Here is a 22,053-nt window from a genome sequence, read left to right on the forward strand (position 1 = left end):
ACTAAATAACAGAGGATACTGACATTTTTTGATCCGTGGTTTTTGGAATAAGTGTTCAGTTCTTGGTGAAAATGATTGAGGGATTCAGATATTACCATTTAATTGCTTCTTGCAACGTAAGACCGCAACTTTGTGGTTTATCCTGACATTCTTCAAAACTTGATTCTTTTTTCTAGGAAATGTCCATTTCCTTACATTTTATTGTTGCATGGTTAATAGCCTTTTCTACAGTCTGTGTGAGCTGATGTAAAAGGCTCAATTTTAAACCTTGATGTCTCACTATACATCATTTCAAGGCTGATTCTGGTTGTTTGCATTTATTTTCTTCCCTGAGGAAGACTAGCCCTGAGCTAACTTCTGTGCTGATCTTCCTCCACTTTATATGTGGGTCACCACCACAGCATGGCTGATAAGTGGTGTAGGTTGCACCCAGGATCCAAACCCATGAACCCGGCTGCTGAAGCAGAGTGCACGGAACTCAACCACTATACCATCGGGCTGGCCTCCAAATATTTTTGTATTTGGTTAATATCTAAAGCTTTTGTGCCAGAAGAAAAAATCACAGAAGAGAAAATTTTGCATCAAGGAGAGGGTAAATTTGAGCTGATCCGCTTGTGCCATATTTTCTTTTGTGTCTTTATGTGGGCATAGCTTATCTTACCTGAGAAAGACTTTTACGGTTATACCTACATTCTGCAGCATTTTCCAACAAGGAAATAATACTGGAATGAATGAATTGTTTTTTCTGAAAGTTCCAGAAAAGTAAAAACTTCAGGTGCCCACACAGATTGGCAAACTAGGTATTTCAAGTTCTATTGCTTTGCTTTTATAATCACTGTGCTATCATTGTTTATTTTGAATATACTGTGTAAATACAGGAATATTTAGTACTATGAGATTGGAGAGTTGAATTGTTGCCAAAGTGAACTTGAAAGATTCTGAACCATTACCAACATACTCTCAAAACAAATGTGTGTAGCTGAGTCTATGTGTGTTGAGGGCTGACTATATAACCAGGAGTTTTCTGAATTAACTTTCATGCATAATAGAATATATATTAAAGAGTAACTAATAAAAATGTATTAATTTGAGGCTCACATATTAATGTTAAAACTCAACAGAAACTATAATAATTGTTTGGAACTTAGACCAACTAAAGATTTTTTTGGGAAACAGTAGTTTCTCACTGATATTTTTTTGGAAGTGTCAGCACATGGTGATAATAAAAAGCAGATCAACTTGTCGTCAGTTTTATTATCATTTTTAAATTCTTTACAGAAAATGTGCTCAAGAGGTGGAGTCCACTCATTTGTCTGCCCTTCACATGCCACCGCCAGGGTCCCTTCTGATTCTAACTGTAGAAGCGACCTGTGTGCCTGGCTGCTTTCGTCCTCCCATATCCTCGCTTGCCTTGTCCTTCAGAGATCATGCTTATTCCCATTTCTTTCACTTCCATGAGGAAATGGTGGGAAAGGAGAAAGAAGATCAAACTGTCAAGGTAGATAAGGCGATTGCTGCGTACCACACTTTCTGCTCTCTGTTCCTCTCCTCTGTAACAACTGAAGATATGAGGATTAAGTGAGTTGATACAAGTCAAGTATTTAAAACTACATCTAGCACATAGAAAGTTCTCACTAAATGCTTGCCATTACTTGAAAGGAACCAGAAGGAGAGGCAAGCTATCTTATGGCAGGTCCTTGAGAGGTAGCATCATTAGAGTCGGATCCTTCCTTATATGTTCTCTTCATGGGACTCTTGAGAGTTAGAGGACTGAATCTTCAGCAGAAGTTACTTTCTCCACCATTTCTAAGGAATCATAACATTCTGGACGTGAATATGAGGCATTTTGGAGGGAAGACATTGCAAGCCTTCACACTGAACGTTCTCATCCTGCAGGTGGTGTTATCTCTGGAGTTGGGTCCTGGGTTACTAAAGTTTCTCTTCAGAAACCTTCATCACCAACACATAGTTACAAAGCCCAACCTGAAAATGGGGCCTTTGCACTTTTCAGCTTTGCCCTGGCAGATGTGTTCCATTGAGGGAAATAAAATCGTGCCTGCCAAAGAGAATTTCCTAACAGGTATAAGGGCTATTTGCTCACCAAAAAAAAATTGAGGTATAATTTACATACAAAGAGATCATAGATATTAACAGTTTATTTCAACAAGATTTGAAAATTCTAAACACTCTTCTATCCACTGCTCAAAGCAGGATGTTGAATATTTCCATCATGGCAGAAAGTTCTCTAATTATTTGTTCATTTTAAAACTTGGATCCAGGTCTCCAGACCTTGGCTACTGTACAAAAGTCTAGGGTAGAAGTGAGATGGTAAAATTTGGGCTGGCAAGAAGAGTAGTGGGATGATACAGCATCTTAGTCCAGAAAAGAATACTGAAGACTCCCTGACAGGTGGATTCATAAATGGCCCTTTGGAATTAAGCGGAAGAGTTTACTCTAAAAGGAAAACTCAGCTGAACTGAAAAGATAAGAAATAAAGAATATTAATTAGGTGCAGCATTTTCACTGGTGTTGAAAAAGTATTTTCACAGTCTCTTGCTAGAATGGGTAGTTTGAACTCTGAGTCTTCCAGACTATGTAAAGGGTATGTAAATGTCACTACTTCTTTATCTTTGACTTGTATATAAAACTCTGGACCTGAATTCCAGGAGGCAAATGTTTAGTGTCTACCTAAGGAGAAGAGGCAGCTTTTGAGCAGAACTGGGCCTCCTTTAACAGCACTTGTTACCCACCGAAAAGCTGAAGATCTTGGAACATTTGTAATCCACGTGGATTATGATAAATCCCTATTGCCAAAATAATTAATGAGATACTGATTCAAAGGAAAACCTTCGAAAACCACTCTGCTTGCCATGTATCAATGAACTTCTGCTCAGCACTTTCTCTTTTCATGTCTTTTAAAAAAAATATTGATGTTATACAGCTGTGAAATTGTGTACTCTGCATTTGTGTAATCTTTAGTATTTGACTCTGAACTAAGAGAGTATTCTATTTTGCCAAAAACTCTCGTCTAGCTTAAATGTGATGAAATAGCACCACACTGTTAACACCTATGTGCTGTAAGAAACTCGATGTTCAGCAGCACAAAGGTTAAGCCTAAAGTGTTGGAGTCTTGAGTGTGAGTGTGTGTGTGAATATGTGTGTACTGTAACTCATTATTTGTTTTTAAGGGAGCGCTTACTTGAGAGTGAGGCAATCACTCTAGATTTATATGGAGCGTTTAAGGAGAGTAGTCAGCGTGAACTAGTTAAGTTGCTTCTTTGGTTTACCAGCAGGGTTATTAAGTCATTAACTGGAGGAAATTCTGACTGGGTAAGTTACAGTGGGATAAAAGGGGCTTGTAGGAAGGTCTGGGCTAGAGGATATTTTTCTTGATGATGTTTTAATTCAAGATTAATTATGACAGTAGCTTCAAAATTGTAGAATTTACTGTTCTGAAAGGGAAGAGCAGACTCAGGGTTGGGTTTCTAGCCAATGTATTATCCCTAGAGAGCTCCCCCTTTATGGCAGACCAATTTCAAGGCCCAAGTTTAACAGAGAAGCTAGAGAAATTAAACAGGGATTCTGCCACAATGTACTCCCATGTCCTGGACAAGATTTGCAACCATCACATTTTATCCACTAATTGGAAGAGGAAGAAAAGTACCATGTTGCCTCAATGGTCAGCCACGTGGGACAGGTATACCTTTGCACCGGGTGGACTGGGTGCAAAACACAGGGAGACTTGGTGTATAATATTAGTATAGGACAACTCATTTTTTCCCAAATGAAAAAATTCCATGTATGCTTTCTCCTTTAACATGAAAATGAAGTGATTCCCATTCAGGAGTGTTTTTTGCAGGTCATATAGAGAATAAATACAGGGCCAGCTGGAAGCAGCCTTGTGAAGTTACTTAAATGTGTTTTTAGGCATGATAAAGATGCCTCAAAGAGTGAGGCAGAGTTCTGGTGTTAGGGTTGTAGGCTACTTCGCAAGTTAAGTTTGTATTGTTTGAGGATCTTAATTTTCACTTGGGTGCTTTTTCTGCAATTAGAGGGTCCTAACACCAGATGGCACCTTTGTTATAATCATAAGGTCTGAAGAGCTTGACTCTTTATACAATATGAGGGTGTGTATGTAGTATATGTGTATATGTATGTGTGTGTATAAATATATTTATACATGTATAAATGTTAGTGCGTATATTTTTACATATGTATGTGTGTGTGTGCATATGCATACTTTATATGTGCATAACGGATTTACAAAAATTTTGACATGGTAGCGAAAGAGCATTGACTCTGGATCTTGACTGCCTGGACTCAAAGCCCAGTTCTCTTACCTACTAGCCTTGATGATTTTTGGGCAAGTTACATAACCTGTCCATACCTCAGTTTCCTCATTTGTAAAATGAGCTTAATGATAGTACCTATTTCATAGAGTTCTTGTGAGAATTAAATGAGTTAATATATTTAAATACTTGGATAGTGCCTGGTATATAATAAGTGCCTGGTACATAAGTGTTAACTCATTATTGTATCATTCAATATTATTCAAAAGTTGCTCTGTGATTGTCCTCCCATCAGTGATTCCACGTCATCCCCCGGCATGAGGCCGTCATATGGTTGGGGAAGGATTTGACCCACCTCCAACCACAAGTGAAGGACCTGACTCGTGTAATCTAATCAGGTTGGTCCTTTTGCCATAGTGACGTGTCTAGGGAACCCAGACACAAGTCAATCAGTACATGACACTTTCCCAAACACAGAATTTGCGCAGGTGCAGGGAAGAGGTGTTGACCCAGGTTAAAACAACAAAATATGAGTGGAGGTGTTTTTTGGAAATAAGGTCTCCTGTGATGGATGGATGCAAACCCTAGAACTGCTTCAGGTGTTTCAGGGAAAGCAAACTGGAGATCTCATAGGAGGGAGAACAGAGAGCCCAAAGGAAGCCAGTTCTTGACAATATCAGAGCTGTTGGGTCAGACCAGTCTTTAGGCTGCCCTACCTCTGAGGCCAATTAAATCCTCTTTGTTGTGTAAGCCAGTTTGAGTCAGACTTTCTGATAGAATCTTAAATTGGTATAAGATCAAAATATATATTTTTATTAAAATAGCTGAACAAGGCCATGATTAGTAACTACTACTCCTGAATGACGATCTCTTATATGAAAACAGAAAAAAATACAAAATTAAAAAGAAATTAGAACCTTGTCACCACACTGGTCCCTTCTTATTAATTCTTAGCGGCTACACGTGATTCTTGAATCTTCCCTCCTTTTACTTTAGAGCCTCAGAAAACGTGTTCAGTTCTTTGAGCTTGCCTATTTAACTCTGTGTTGAAAGATCCATGTTTATCTCTAACAGCTTTGTGGGTGAGTTTATTATTAAAATTCCTGGTGCTGTATATCCTCATAGTTCTGGCTATAGCTTATTTCTTAGTCCTTCCCTCTCTGGGCTAGAATAAACTTCCAGAAGGGTGGGAGAGTAAAGAAAGGCATAGTGCAGTCTTTCCCAAACTAGAAAACTAGCTCTATTAGCCAATAATTGTTAAGTTAAAAATAAAAAACAAAACCATAAAGACTCTGAGGTCAAATCAGTGGAAAAAACTGGGTTTAATAAAAGTAAACATAATTTTTAACTAATACCTTTCAGACATTTAAAATGCGAAACATTTTATTAGTTAGGATAAATACTGCTGTAATAGAAAAAAAAACACTGAAATCTCAGTGGCTTAATATAAGATGTATTTCTGGCTCATGACATGGTTCAGTGCTAGAGTTCTTGATTAGGCAGCTGCCTCCAAGAGGTAATTCATAAAGCCAAGCTCCGTCGACCAGAATTTCATAGTCCTCAATGTGTAGCTCCCAAAGTCACCCCAGGTTTTTCTCCATTCCAGACATTGGAAGGGACAAAGAGCAGGGAAGATGTACAAGGAAGGTTTAAAGGGGCCAAGTGAGAAAGTAGCACACATGACCTCTACCCAGAAGTCACATCCCATTGGCCAGAACCCAGTCATGTGGCCATATCTAACTGCAATGAATGCTGGGAAATGTGATTTGGAGAATAAGAAGTGGATTTTAGTGAAGATATATTAGTCTCTGCCCCACCTATGTTTTAACCCTCTAAGAAAGACCTCTAGTATAAAACTTGTCTCAAATTTGCTTGTCTAAAGACCTTCTCCCCCATCATTCTAGCATCTGTCCATTCAAATACTCCATGGAACACACTTAAAAAATACTTATATTTCTTCCCTCGGAGCCTTCTCTTAAAGAGTGGTTGTTTCCTTCCAGCCATGCTGTAGAATAGAAAAACAAATGCTACAGTTAGAGGCATCTGTAGATAATGATTCTTTGAGGATTATATTTTTAAGTCAAAAGGTAGTTTGTTTTCTTAGTTGCTTTATTTTCTGTTTGAGAAGACCTTACTTGTGCTTTTTACCATGTATTTGCCTAGCTCTTGGGAGCAGACTTTGGGCCTAGGCATCAACATTTCCCCCCATATAGCTATACCTCAGGATGATTAAAGACTTCCTTTAAATAGAAACTGTGAAGGTTTCCATTGGCTCCATGACAATTGCCTTTCTTGTCTCCCGGTGCCCTCCCATCTCTTTCTGTGCCCTCCTACATTTCCCAGTGCCTTCCTGCATCTTCCAGGGCCTTCTCCCTTTACTACCATTTTCTTTCCCATTCCAGATGATCATTTCAAACTTTATTCACCTGTCTTACTAAAAATTCATCATCATGAAGACAGAAATGACTAACAAGCTTCATGTGTTAGGTCTCTCTTTGGTATTTATATTTTAGCATTGGACAAAACATGAAAGCAGGAGAATAAACTTCTAATGGTGGGATTTCAGGTATCAGTAACAGACCTTGGGGATATGCTTTGAGACGGACAGCATTTCTAAAGCATTCAGAAAGTACAGCTCCCAGGCAAATTTCCGAGGTTAGCCCTGACCAAAGGTGCCCTGGTATTTCTTTCAGGGAAGGCAGACCAACCCTTAATTTGGCCCTCATGCCTTTCTCTGCACATATTGACTTTATTACGGGAGGGCAAGATTTTCTTCCTAGACGAGTTTATGAGATGTCACTTCCCATTGCAACGATTACAAAAAATTTAACAAGTTTAATTTCCTTACCTGTTTTATTCCACTTTGGCCTCAAACCTAATTTGTCAAAATATATGAATACTTTTAGATTATTACCCTGAATAAAAATATGACCTCAAATTTGCTCTTCTCTTTCCAACCTATCTGTTATAGATATTCAGATGTATTCATATCTGAATATTTGGGACATAACAGGAAATGAATTATTTTACGTATCTCATGAATTTCTGATCAAAACCTCTTTTTACCAGTAAAAATGAATCTTTTGGCAAACAAGCATTAATTTTTACATTGTAAGGTGGAGAGATCACTTGTCATTCTACAGATGTCATTTCAGGCAAGGAAGTTATTTTTTGGAAGTGTATTTCCTACGGAAGGTTGCATTTTATTAATTTCTTCCAGAAATTTTGCCAAGAAAAATTACAGAGTGAAGTCATAATTTGTATACAAATTTTGGGGAAGCAATATTTTATAAAAAATTTTCGATTGATTTTAAAGAATGAAAAAGAACTTGGATTTCATGATTGGTGTGAATATATTCTCTGGTAGGGTAACTGAGAGAATATTTTGTTTATAGTTATACTATTTGGTGCTGTATATGTTTATTTGAAGAAAAATTAAATTTAAGATAAAATTTAAGATAATTGATTTATAGTGAATATATAGTTTTTTAAAAAGACTAAGTCATATTTAACCCATATTGTTTGATCTTAGAGAAAAAATGGCTGTGGCAAAAGATCAGTAGTAGGTAGAGATGCGAAGTATGCAATTTTTTTCTTCTTGCCATTATAAGAGCTATTTATTTTAAAATACAAAGTTGTATTTTTGATCAAGAATACAACTCTTGAGTGGTGAATTGCAAAAATGAAAAAAACATTTTTCTGTTTACTTCATGGACAATACAAGCTTCAAACCTTGAAGAGCCTGTCGTCGTGTTGTATTGTAGTTTCAACAGCAAAACTCTAGGAGTCTGCACTCCTCAGATTGTCAGGAAAAGCAACGTGTGTCTATACCTTACTGTTGACTCCCTTCCTCTTTCTCAATACCTTCAGCTACAGATTTTCAGTGAGTGCACAGATGCATTCAGAAACCAGGGGTAATAATCAGAGAGGACTCATTATATTTTTCAAAACAACATGGATGCAAGCCTTTTTGTAAACAGTATCATTTGTAGTGAAAGAATAAAAACTGACTCATTAAATTAGGCTCTCAATTTCCTGCCTGCATAACATTTCTCTCTGCAGGTATATACATATATAGCAACCTTGGATATCACCAGGATCTTACATTTCATCTACGTTTCTATTTCACAGAACTTGTGTCCAGCATATAGGCTATCTAACAACTCTCATGCTAGTGAGAGTTAGATTTTCCAACTGTAATTTATTTGTATTTTTAAAGGCCATGGCATCCAGAGTTAGAAGCTTACTGTGAAACCTATGAAAATACATTTATTCAGCTGGGCCCACATAGACTCTTTCCTGCTTCCCTTGGATTCATCTGAATCTTAGTGAGTTTAAGGTAAGAGTGAGACACATCAATTCAACATAAAGTTGGGGTGTGCTGAAGGTTGCACAGCTCTAATTAAAAAAGCCACTGTGTTTTTATGGCAGGATTCTGGAGGGCTGCACTGATTTCCTGATGAATGTTGACAGGACTGTTAAAGCTGTGAAACAACATCACTTGAATATGGCATTGAATGAAAGAACCAGCTTAGCCATGCTGCTCTTGGGTGTTGTTAGCTGATTAAACTGGGGCCACAGGGAAAATCATCTTTGGGCTATGCATTTATTTTCTCAGCTTTTTATTTGTTTGCTGCTTAGCAATATTTCACTAGGTTGGTAGCTATGTTTCTTTACTGCAGCTTTTAAACTCTATGCGTGACATAAAGGATGAGCCATGGTGTCCCTGGGTCCCTTTAGTTGCCCCAAGATGCCTGGTGTGTTACACAAAAGAGATGCCCTGCTACCTTTTTTGAGCCATAACTTTGACTGGCTGTGTATGTGTGTATATTTCTGTAGAGACAGCCTTGACTGAGGCCAAATCAATTTCAACTCTGATCACAGCTTTATTTTCCCATGAATCTTTAACTTTTCTGAGACTCAGTTTTCCTCAGCTATAAGATGGGCATGATGATACCTTGCAAGTTTATCATGGGAGTTAGAGACGATGTAAAGTGCCTCACATAGTTCCTGGCATGGATTAGACACTCAGTGAAGCGTAGCTTTTATTATTATTATGAAACCAGTCTAGTGAGAGAAAAATGTAGGAGTTATTGCCATTTTTGTTAGAGAGGAATTAGGGAGAGAAGAACAAAATGGTGTTTCCACAAATGCAAATGGAATGAAATTGAAACCCCTGCTTGAAACTAAATTTTAGGCCTTTGGTAAAAATTGTAATACTTCTTTGAAGAATTAATTTTGATAAAATTAGGTAATGTGACTGTTATAGAACTTTTGAAAAAATTCTAAGGTACGTTGGATGAGACTTTTCCAGTCATTACACAAAATGTGGTGAGTATCCGAGAGCTATTTAAACCAAGAACAGATAATATGAAAATGAGAACATATCATGACACGTGAGAAGTAGCTTACATCTGAAACACACGTGACTTTTCCAGTGAGGTGTTGAAATACCAAATTAGGAAATTGAGAGAGGCCCCCAATCCTTCTTTTCTGATGTTTTAAATCTGCAAGTGGGAGTGTAATTTGCTGATAGGTAGTAAGAGTCTGAAAAACTTTAATCTTCTGAATCAGCAGTTCCATTTCTATTTATCCATTCTAAGGGAAAGTGCAAAATTCAAGAAATTGCTCTATGTACAAAGATGTTCACTATAGTATTAGTTGTAAAAAAAACTGAAAACAATTTAAATGTCCCAAAATAGGAAAATGATTAAAACAATTCTGCTAAATTTCATGTAAATAAATATTATGTAAGAAAGTTATTTGTGAGAAGCTTAATGGGGATGTGTTTCTGTAAAGAAAAAAATAAATATACAAAATTATTTTAACCATGTAAAACAGTTATTTTAAAAAAGACTAGAAGAAAATATTTATTTGAACCATATAAAGTTGTTGATTTTGACCTATAGAAGGACTATTTCACGTGGTTCAACCTAATACTAACACATGAATATCTTTGGGAAGTGATGAAATTTTCAGCAATATTTTCTGTGAATTTTTTGTAATTTCCTATTTGTACAGACACATATTTAATTTTTATAGTTATAAAGAATTTTTAATAGAAAGTAACTTGGTCATCCAAAAAGGAACTGTTCTAATTTAGGCAAAATTTGAAAAGAATAAATTAGATTTCCATTTATGGTAGTATTGCAATCCTGATACATTGAACAGGCTTACACTACAAAACAATCCAAGACTCTATATAAAGTGTTTGGAGAAACTTTTCAATGCATGATTGAGCTGGCAACAGAGTAAGGAAACTCCAGCAATCAAACATGAAGCAAAAAGATAAATCCTGGGAGAAAAGTCTATGACTGCTCTCTGGGTACCTGTGGATTTCCGGTGATCCAGAGATTAGGTTTTAGGGGCCTGAAAAGGGAGCAGAGAACAAATCTTAGTGTCCATATTTTGCAGGGAGTGAGATCAAAGACGTGCATATGAAGCCAAAACCCTCCGGACCCAAAAGGGCCACACCTTCAGTTAACAGTGAACTAGAGGTAAATCCTAATTTAGAAGGGAAACTTGCCTATTTTAACTTTAATTCTAGCTGGAGGGAAAAACAAAATTAATAGAAAAAAATAGGTTTAAAGATGGCCAGCAGAAGCAAGTATAAATCCTCTGTGAATGAAAGAACCCTCAACTTCATGCCTCTAAGAATTCCTTCAGATAAAACTACATTAGATATTGGATTTGACAGACATCACAAAACAGAAGTGAAAACAAGAAACATGACTGAGAATCGGCAGAAATACCCAATAGTTGAATCAAGTATGCAAAGACTTATGAAATTAAAATAATCGAATATAGAATAGAAAATGAACATATTTTATAAGTTTAAAGAAATATTAAACAGTAATGAGTAAGATTCAGATACTCTCAGTGATGATAAGGCACACTTGAAAAAGAAACTATAGACCTGAAAAACATAATTGAAATAAATGAAGTTGATTTTAAAAGCAGATTACATACAGCTTCAAAACATATAAAGTAAATGCTAAAAAGCCTGTAAGGATAAAATGAAAAATCCACCATCATTATAACCAATATTTAAAAACTCTCAAAAATTGATAAATCAAGCAGAAAAATCAATGTTAGGATATAGGACATTTGCTTACCACAATCAACAAACTTAATTTACTGATTCCTGCACCAAACAATTGGAGAAAAACATTCTTTTTACACATCTATTGAACATTTATGAAAACTGACCAGTTACCAGAATGAACCCTCATCAGATTTTAGAGAATTGTTATCATGCAGATGATGTTCTACGATAACAATGAAATTAAGTAGAAATATATTATAAAAAGATTACTGGGGTGGCCCCATGGCTGAATGGTTAAAGTTCTGCTCACTCTGCTTCAGCAGCCTGGGTTCGCTGGTTCAGCTGTGCTGCGGAGGCATCCCACATACAAAATAGAGGGAGATTGGTGCAGATGTTAGCTCACGGAGAATCTTTCTCACCAAAAAAAAAAAAAAAAGATTACTAAAGTACACCATCTATTTGAAAATTTAAAGACTAAATAACTCATGGGTCAAATAAAAATCATAATGAAATTTGGAAAATATTTAGAATTGATTGAAAATGAAAGTATTACATATGGAATTTGTAGAATGCAGGTAAAGCAATACTTAAAAACATAATTAGAAAAGGGCGACTGAAAATTAATAGGCTAACACTATAACTCTAAAAGTAAATTAAAAATAACAATAGAATAAAGCCAAAGGAAGTAGAAAGAAAGAAATAATAAAGATAAAAGTAGAAATGAATGAAAACATAAAAACCAAAGAGAATCAACAAAGTTGAGTTTTTGTGAAGAGACAAATAAAATTGCTCAATGTTTGGTAAGATTGATCAAAAAATGAGATAGAAAGCATCACGAAAACCTATATTAGGAATAAAAAAAGAGACATAACTTCAGATGCAGAAGAACTTTAAAAGATAAAAAAATATTATATACAACTTATTTCAATAAATTAAAAGTTTGGACAAAATGTAGACATTCCTTGAAAAAAATATAACATCTAGACACATAAAAGAAGAAAAAGAAAATCTGAGTAGTCTCATTACCATAAAATAATGTGAATCGGTAGTTTAAAATCCTCTCGCAAAGAGAATGTTAGGGTCAAATGATTTTATAGGCAAATTCTTCCAAATACTTTCAAATACGTAAATAACAGGTAATTCCACATTTTTTTTAAGCAAATAGGTAAAAGGAGAACACTCTCCAACTTGTTTTATGAGACTATTAAACCTTATTATCAAAACCAGACAATGATGGTTAAGAAAAAAGCCATTACAGGACAATCTCACTCACTAATATAGATGCAAAAATTCAAAAGGAAATAACAGGCACATGAAATCCAATGAAACATACATCATTACTGAGCTGCTTTCCTAGTTATGAAGTTAGCTCAATATTAGGAAATCACCATATTAATAATTAAAGACAAAAATGATGCAATCATCTTAATAGATGGAAAATAAAAGCAATAATTAAGACTCCCAATCCATTCATATTAAAAAATATCTTAGTAAACTATAAATAAAAAAATCTTCAATCTGATAAGTGGTATCCACCCAAGAAATACAGAAGATATTTATTAAAAGTATGAAATGTAAAAACAGTTCCCATTAAAATCAGAAACAAAACAGTAATGCTATTACCATTTCTATTTAATAGTTTACTGCCAGTCATAGCCAACACGGTAAAAGAAGAAAAACAAATAAGAAGTATAAAATTTGGAAAAGAAGAAACAAAACTGCCATCACTGGAGAGGTTAGAATTATCTACGTAGAAGATAAATTGACAATTTCTTTTGAATTCGTAAAAGAGTTTAGGGTGCTAGATATAGGTCAAGATATGAATCGATTGCATATTTATAATTAGCAACAAGCAGTTACGAAACATATATTTAAAAGATGCTATTCACAATGGCAATAAAAATAAGGTTCTAGGAATAAATCTAATAAGAGATGTGTAGAACTTCTAGAGAGAAAATTATGACAATCTATTGAAAGACCTTAAGAAGACGTAGAAAAATGAAAGAGATTATGACAATCTACTGAAAGATATTACTAAGACCTAGTCAAAAGATATTTCCTCTTCTCAAAGAGAGAAAGATTCAATGTCACAAAAATATCAATTATCCTCAAATCTCCAGACCCAATGGAATTGCAATCAAAATTTCAGTAGAGTTTTTCATAAAATTTGACAAATGGATTTAAAAATACAAACAGAAGACCGAAGGGCAATGAATACCTGAGACACTGCTGAAGAACAAAGTAGGAGACCTTAGCCTAGCTGATGTCAAGAATTATTACAAACCTTTAGTTAATTACAGCAGCTGATTCTGGCAAAGGCATAGAGAACAGGTCAATGGAACAGAATGGAACAGAGAAAATAGAGATGACTTATGCCTGTTTGGAAGCTTAAATCTTACAGAGCTGGTATTGCAGCCAGGATGTTTAGGATGTCAAGGATGGCACTTGGGGATCTTGAAGGCAATATTTATTTCCCAAATGGTATAAGAGAATTTTAATATTTAACAAGGAGTATGGCATGCTTGTGTGAATCGTCTGACCACCACCCGGTTTCTTTCTTTTCACCTGTCTGATTTGGGGTAAGTGGGTCTGCTCTTTCAACCAGCTGAGATGATGATTTATTAAACTGACCCTGTGTCTAGCATAGGAAAGCATTTAGTTTCTCCAAGAAACTTTTCCTGAATTTCTATTCTGGGCTCCGTTCTTGTCTGTGTTTTGAGACAGTACCTTTGCACACCTCCACGATGGTACCTACCTTGTTCTGTTAAGATGGTGAGATCACGGGCTGGGGAACAAGATTGGCTGGGTGCAGGCATAACCTTGGGCAGATGGCTTAATCTCAGTCTTCTCACAATCAAATAGGGATGATAATAAGAATTTTCTTCTACCTCAGAATTCTTGTGAGGATGGAAAGATTCGTTCAGGCAAAATATCTGAAACATCCTCTGACCCTATAAGTTATACATTTTTATGTTCTAAAATTGTGTCAAAATTTATGTCTTTTGCTTCCCTTCCGGACTGTAAACTCCTTAATGTCAGAGATGGTCCTAATTATCTTCAGAGGCCCAATGCCTAGTAGCAGACGCCTGGTAGCAGATGCCCAATAAATGTTTGTTGAACCAGACAGAGGCAAACGCTTTGGGAAAACTGTACCATTGGGAAATGGTATTTTCTATGGTCTTTTATGGCCTTATTGATTCAATAGTTAATTTCTTATTCATTAAGCTATAATTAATATTAACTATTAATTAACTAATTAACAAAGAATAATTCATTCACTCATGGGCTTTGGGAGAGAAAGGACATCCAATCTAGTTTTGGAGCTTTTACTTCATGAAGGAAGTGGTAATAACCAAGCTGGACCCATGAAGCCTGTGAGAGCCAGGACCGTCTCCATCTCCATCACTGCTTTCTATTCAGGGCCTGGCCCATTACTTGTCCCAATAAATGTTAGATGAAAGAATGAAGGAATGGGGCTTAGAAGAAAAGGGAAGATACTGGTGGAGCATAGCATTCCAGATAGGAGAAATAGCATGCTCAACATTTCAAATGTTGAGTTCAGGGTATCTTCAGACAGTTCAGCACAATTAGAGAATAAAGCGTGAGTTGGGAAAACAGAGAGATTAAGCTGGATAGTGAGGGATCATATTATGATAGCTGTGTGGCACACCAAGGAATTTGAACTTTTTCTTGATACTAGGTTATTGAAGGCATATAAGTAGAGGAGTGATATAACCAGATCTGCGTTTTAGGGAGATGGCTGGTCACAGTGGGAGGAATCATTCACAAGGAGCAAAGTTGGAAGAAGGGAGATGAGCTAGGAACCACTCAGTCCTGTCCTGCTTTGTCCGTTTGGCTTGCAGTTATTCAACCATTGCCTTCACGTGCCTTAACAGTCTCCTCATAGGGCTTTAAAACCTTTTCAATTTTTTCTCTTTCCCTCCCATTTGGTAACTCAATGTGCTTTCTGTAGGCATTCCATTATTTTCTTTCATTTTCAGAGCACGTGCCACTAAACTTTCCACAATTTACTCTAAGGGACTTTCCATTAAAGTCCAACTCAGTGTCTTTTGTTCAGTGGATCACACACATTTTTCCAAATTTTGCTTCACTGAAGTCTAATGCCTTATTTTTTCCATTTCTGGGACTATCCTTGGACTTAATGGGAAAAATGAAGCAGCACATTGAAAAACCCATTTGGCTGCCATGCAACCCTGTTGATTTATCATCAACAGGTAAACAGAAAACTCATGCCTGAGATCTTTCTTTTTAAAACAACTCTCAGACAAAATTCCTCCCTCTGCTTTGCACATCCTCTTTGCAGCTGTTTGCTTCCATTTATCTAACCTGGGTACCTCTAGTCCCAGCTTGCAAACAAGAGGGGCTCCAAAGTCCCACAGCATTCCCACTCCTGTCAATCACGGCTCGGCTCACCCGCCTCTCCATCCACACACCTGCTACTTCCTGAGCTAATGTCCTCTAAATGCAAACTGATTTGAGAAACTCTCTGTGTGAAACCAGTGGGTGGAGAAATAGCAGGTGACTCTATTTCAGCTGTTTTGGTGGCCAGAGAAGAATTATTACTTCCTTCACTTTGTGGCTCTGGTAAGTGCCCAAGAGGTGTAGTCAAAAAATCAACACATTAGTAATCCAGCAGGACTGACTCCAGCTGTTTAACATGGCCCAACTCAAATGTCACATCCTCGGTGATGCCTTCCCTGACCCCCTTCCTTGCCTAGTTACAGTTTTACTGTGCCCTTGTGCTTCCATAGCCCTTTGTTCAAACTACCTCTAATATAGCATTGATCGCTCACTGTTACTTTAACTTTTTGAAAATTGCATTTGAGCATGGTAGAGGGGCAAGAGAATGGATTTGCAAGGAGGACAAATCTGGCTGTCCATCTTACTTTGCTACACTCAGGTTTGAGACTTTGCGTAAGTAGATACCCTCTTTGAACCTCAGTTTTCTTATCCGTAAAAGAGACTGAGATAAATAAAGGAGAGCAGATAATGCATATAGCCCCGAGCCTGGCCTCCAGCAGATATTTAACAAATACCAATTTCCTTTCTTTTCTCTTCCTGCTTAGATGTGGATCTGTCTCTTCCACTAGAACATGAAGCCCTCTAAGGAGACACCTTGGTGTATTAATTTTTCTCTCCCCCACGCCTAGTACAGTGCCCAATAGAGGTGTTCAATACAAGTGTTTTGGCTGCTGGTTGAAAGGAATGCCATGATGAACCTTGGAAAACTTGGCTGAACTTATTGGCCAGCCTCCTCCAACAATGCATGTGGACCTCTGTTTGGGTTACCTCATTATTTTTATCCAAGCCCTTATATTTGCGGTTGGTGAAGGGAGACAGGGAAGCTTGATTAAGTCCATACAGTCTTTGAACTTCAGATAGGTAAATTTAGACTCCTTGTTAGCATCACTACTCTTTGAAAAGCTCTGAGTTATAAATCAGAGGACCAGATTTACTTGGTTAAGAAAATTGGGGGCTAACACTTGGAGCCACTGGAGCTATTTGGGGGAAGATTTTGACTATAAGTGAGGTGTTCCCTCAGGAAAAGTCCTGCAATACAACTATGAATTCATGATCAAGGCCTCTTGGGCTTCTTCTGTGGTTTTCCACATGCATTTGGCAGAAGAGAAAAAGGTAACTTGGCAGATACTGTAGTGCTTTAAAATCCTTTCAGTATCTGAATTAATTACATGTCACTGCACTTAGCTTCAAATCAATGTTTCGTGTGAACCATGCCCTGGTGTACTTTCTGCATGTAGTGTGACCAAGAAAAGTTGATGGCAATCCCCTTCTAAGATATCAATTATATAGGTATGTGATGATGATGGCTTATGAATACTTTGCATTTACTGGACATATTTTTCTTTTGACCATCTCCTCCACAAGAGTTTCCAGACCAGTGTCCAGTTTGGATTTATATAAAAATCTGGCATTTTCCATCTTTCCAGTCAACTCAACAACTACTGTGAGCCAGACGTTGTTCTGGGCATTGGGGATACGGGGGGAGCAAATCAGACAAAGTTCCCGCTGTCGGAGTCTACATCTGAGTGCACCTGTAAACTCCTTTGATTTTCTTCTGTTTCTAGTATTTTGACTTTCATTTCCGCACCTTCAGTTTATCTATCTATGAATTCCAATAAGTACATCTGGCACACTTCATTTTGCTTTTTAAGGTTTTTGACTTTTCCTTCCCACTTGAGGGCTTATTTATTTTTAAAGCTATTTTGCGGTCATAAACTTTTAGAGCTAGATGAGCTTTGAGTCCATTTAGTCCAACGACGAGCCATGGAGATGTATTGATTTGTCTGGTCGTACGGTGACACTCTGGTGGGTGGAGCCCAGCACTAGCTCCCAATTCATTGCTTTTCATTATCTGTGATACTGCCTCCCTGGTTTCCTACCTCATGCTGACCCCGATGCAGATGGCCTTACACAACAAAATGCATGGCTTCCAGTTTCATGTCAGGCCCTGCTCTAGATACTGGGAGACAAAGACGTAGGTCCTCTCTATAAGGAGATCATAGCCTTCTATTTGCTTTATCCTCTCACTTTATTTTAAATTTCTTCATATTCTAACAAGATTTGCCTTAAATATTCCTGCCCAATTTCTCAGTTTTTTGTTTCAGATATTTTTTAACTTTAAATTTCACTTTTATTCTTATTTACACATAAATATGTCTTCTATTGATTTGCTTCTCTCTTAGATATACCATTCTTCATGGTAAATAGGTTGAGATAAATAAGCATTCGTCAGAGTTTTCTTACAGACTAATTCTAAATTTTTAATTTCAAACAGTCACTTTTCATGTTTCCTAGCTAACAGATGAAATTTCTTCTTACCACCAAGTGACTGGTGGGGATGTAGCAGTGATTTGAACCCTGGCTGCACATTGGATTCCCCTGAGGGCGCCTCAAATACTAATGCTGGGGGCCAGACTGGTGGTGTAGTAGTTGGGTTTGCACGCTCTGCTTCAGTGGCCTGGGGTTCACAGGTTCAGATCCTGGGTGTGGACCTATGCACCACTCATCAAGCCATGTTATGGCAGCGTCCCACATACAAAATAGAGGGAGATTGGCACAGATGTTAGCTCAGCAACAATATTCCTCAAGCAAAAAAAAAAAAAAATAGAGTAAGATTGGCAACAGATGTTAGGCCAGGGCCAATCTTCCTCACCAAAAAAAAAGATACTAAAGCCAGGACCACACCCAAAACAAATTAATTCAAAATATCTGGGGCTGGGGCCTAGTCACCGGTATGGTTAAAAGAGCTCCTATAGGATTCTAACTTGCAGCCAAGATGGAGAACCACTGGTCAATAGGATGTGTCATTTCCTTGCATAATTTTCCCCTTTCCCATTTCTTTTGGGAAAATTTTATTTTATATACTAGTTCTTTTCCTACAATTCAAAGCCACAATTGTGTCTTTTACCAGGGGTGACATAATTTTCAAATTTTCAGTGAATGAGCTAAACCCCATATATCCGTATTCCTATGTTGATTTGTATGAACAGCCCCTAAAACAGTATCTTTCCAACTTTTTTTCTCACTTTGAAATATCAACTTTTCTCCTCTAGGGTTCTGTATGCACACATTATTAAATCTCATCTTCCACCTTGATGGTGTATTTTCTCCACACTTGTGATGCTCGTGTTTTATTTGATCTTTTCAGCCCCTCTGTGAGTGCCTCCTTCTTTTTTTGGCCCTTTGCTGTCTCAGGCTCAGTGTCACTGTGTTCTTTCTACAGATTTGGAATTTACGTTTCCTACAGTGGGCTACTGTTTTTACTATTTCCATTTTTTCTACTTTTCCTCCTATTAAAATGGATTCTTTTGAAACCAGGATTTTGATCTCCAGGGTTTTAATCTCCAAAACAAAGTAGCTTTCTAATTTTCTCCACTGTTTTCTTGCTGCATGTTGTTTTTCCCAAATATTTTATATTTTCTTCTCAATACGGAAAGCTGAAATACATACTCACCTTTTTTCTCCTTTTTGTCTCCTCTGAAACCCTTTCTGCTGTCATCTTTCAGTCCTACCTAACTACATAACTCTTCTTCCCTGTGTGGTCCATTTGTATGTCTTCTCTAGCTATGCATACAACACATAACCTCCTTTTAGCCCTACAGTCAAAGTTCCTGGAAAATGTTTAACCCGTTCCTCCCCTCATCACAGATCTCATTCATAATCGTATTTATCTCATTCAAATTGCTAGCCTGTTACTTTCAGTGGGACTGTCAATACATCATCCTATCTATTTCATTGTGCCGCGTAATTGCTTTTATTCACTCTTTCATTCATTCTTTAAGTAAGTGAGCTTGAGATCCAAAACTGCCTAGAGGCATCTCCACAGAATTATGTCCATGAGTGCAGGTCCTTTATCTTCTTGGTACAATTTCTGTAAACAAATCCTATTTCACTTGCTCTGGGGATCACTACCAAGTCCTAACCATAAGTGATTTGGATGACTGCAAATAAATGCTTGGGCACCTCCTGAAGCCCTGGAACTTCAGTATTGAAATTGTCTCCACCTCCTTGTCCTTTATGTGGACTTACTTGGATTTCCCTCCATCAGCTTTTGCTCTCACAGGGTATCTTTCTCCTGCTCTTGGTTTGTGTTGCTCTATTGATGATTTCTTCCTGTGTGAAATTGGTGGGCTGGCTGCCACTGACTCCCAGCTGCACAAGTTAATTCATCCCTGGAGCCTGGCATCCCTGGGCACTTACACATTGTTTTTCCTGCTCACTCTACTTGGAGCTGCCAATATACCAGTTGCCTCAGATTCCTTCTGCTTTTCCTCACTAGCATATGTTACGGTCTGACCTGGTGAAGCTGAGTTTCAATTTCACTGAGAAAAGAGGCACTCTGATGTAAGCTGAACATGGAAAGTGACACAATTAGAGACCTCCACGCTCATTTATTTAACAACTTTCTTTTGAGCACTTGATCTAAGCCAGGCACTTTACTAGTATACACTGAAGTTAAAATGTGAGTAAGATTTTAGCTTTGATAGAGAACTTTCAAATTAAATGAAGAGAGAGGAAGGTATACCCATAATTAAAGTATTTTAGCAAATATACCTGAATTATTAGAAAAGGTAGAATAATCTAGTGCTGGAGAGGACAAACGTGAAGTCAGACAGACTTGCATTTGAATTTGGACCTCACCACTGATGAGCAGCACGATCTGGGGCAAGTTCCTTAGTGTTTCTACATCTGTCCTTTTTGTCTGTAAAATGATTCTAAGCAACAGTTCTTACAACATAAGATTGTCATGAGAGTTAAATGAGTTAATAGAGGTGACGTGCTCAACCTGATGCTTAACCCTTAATAAGTGCTCAGCAAGTATTGTTTTTAAAATGATAGTGGTATGTACAGGCTACCATGGGAACACAATGAGAGAGTCAAGGCAGATTTCTGGGAAGAAGTGACACGAGTTGAGTTGTGAAGGACAAAAGGGCAATAGCTAAATGAAGAGAAGAAAAGGAATTCTAGGCAGAGAGAGCAGGTATGGAGGTGTGAAATAATATGATGAATATGTAAACTCCAAGTAGTTCACTGTGTATGGCAGAAGCACAAGCATCCATGCCCAGAAGAAAGCAGAGATGATGACTGAGGCAAAGAAAATATTAAAGCTCATTTCAACAGAAGAAATTCTGCAACAAAAAATATATATGAGAAGGGTGCAAACTTAAACTTTCAAAGATGCCTGGGAAGACCTCCCACGGAAATATGAGGCAGAAAAGACTGAAGAAAGAAAAAAAGAAGTAGCATACATGATGGCCTCCTGACACTCAGTTAGAAACATGTCATAGAAAAAAACATTGGTGTCTTTTCCTGAAGTCCCAAAGGTCATAAACTTGCAACCTGTACCTTCCCTACTTACCCATGACCCCCAAAGCCCATCTCCACCACCACATTAAACGTCTAGCCAGTCTTCCCTGCTTTTTGTTATCAGACACATATGTATGTAGCTTCAGATCTTAATGAAAGAGCAGAGCAACTTGGTGCTATGACACCTGAGCCCAGCAGCTGTGTGTGAATGACCTGCAGACAGAAAAGCAATACTCCTTGTCCAAGCAACCTAGACATGGCTGCGCTGTGTCCTGTAGACACCCAGGGTTGAATTTGCGTAGTCATTGCCAGAAAAGCACACCACACCCACATGTCAAAACAAACATGATATCCAGGGGAGGAAAATCAAGGTTTCAGTTGTTTCTTTTCTTCCCTCTCCAAATCCCAAGAATCCAGTGAGCTTTAATAACCCTTCTAAAATGTCAGGAGAAAAAAATCTTACTTTTAAAAAAGTTGGAACAACCAAGGGGGTCTTTTGTAGAGTCTCGTTTCACTCCAGGCCCCTTCGGGATGGTAAGGGGTGCAGGTGTGCCTTGCTTTAAGAAAATGCAGTGAAAAACAATCAAGCATAGAATAGAGACTTTAGGAAGTGATCATTCATATTGTAATGTTCTTTTTAATTTTATCTGAATCATAGGTTTGCTTTAAAATAGCAGTCCCCTTCCTGTGAATCAGTGCCCATTTTCAGATTGTTAATTTGGTAGAGTTGGGAAGAGAGTGTTGAGAAATTTAGTGTTCAAGGCTTAAATAATTATTTTTATTTATGGAAGATATATCAAAAACAAAGACTAAACATTTATGAAATGTTGGGAGTCATTGAGAAGGGAAATGGTATTTATTAAGTATTTA

Source organism: Equus przewalskii, chromosome 8 (genome assembly GCF_037783145.1).
Source record: "Equus przewalskii isolate Varuska chromosome 8, EquPr2, whole genome shotgun sequence".
Lineage (NCBI taxonomy): Eukaryota > Metazoa > Chordata > Mammalia > Perissodactyla > Equidae > Equus > Equus przewalskii.